Below are 608 nucleotides of genomic sequence, written 5' to 3' on the forward strand. Positions count from 1 at the left end.
TGGCACTGCCTGGCCTCCCGCTCTGACCCTGTTCCTACGGCATGGTATGCCCTCTGCCGCAGTGGCTCCGGCACAAGGGCACGGGCACTGCTACATGGCACCTGAGGGAGTGGCGCTGGGCAGTGCGTGCCTTGACGCCTCCTCCCCTGGAGCAGGCAAAGGTTGGGGCACCGGAGCCGCACTTGGCATTTGGACTGCATCCTGTGAAGGCAAACGGTGACACGGCGGCCGTGCTCGCGGCACCCCTTCCCTGCCATCTCCCCGGGGAAGCAAATTAATTACTTTTTGATCATTTGTTTACCTGGCCATCAAAACCACAAGCGAGATCAGTAACCGCCTCCCTGCCTCTCCCCATCTGGCACCCAAAACTGGAGCCCAGGGGACGGGGGAGCAAAACCGTGGAGACAGCACAGGCAGAGGCACCGGCACAGCCCTCACCTCGCTGCCCTTCTGCCACCCGGGATCGGCACTAATCCCACCAGCAGCTGCAGCGCAGTGGGGCAGCGGCCCTTGGGGAGCACGGGAGGGGGCTCGGCAAGGGGCCAGGGGGGCCATGGTGGAGCCGTGTCCCTCTTCTCCAGCTGATCACCCTGAGCGGCTCGGCACAG

At 64.6% G+C, this 608-nt stretch overlaps 1 protein-coding gene across 1 annotated transcript in view; it reads left to right on the forward strand.

Moving 5' to 3' along the window:
• Window positions 1–608, forward strand: part of AQP10 (aquaporin 10) — a gene marked incomplete at its 3' end in the record, with an annotated part of 1578 nt that overhangs the window by 230 nt on the left and 740 nt on the right. The gene's annotated exons all lie outside the window — the stretch shown is intronic.

Source organism: Cariama cristata, unplaced genomic scaffold (assembly GCF_000690535.1).
Source record: "Cariama cristata isolate BGI_N322 unplaced genomic scaffold, ASM69053v1 scaffold28411, whole genome shotgun sequence".
Taxonomy (NCBI): Eukaryota; Metazoa; Chordata; class Aves; order Cariamiformes; family Cariamidae; genus Cariama; species Cariama cristata.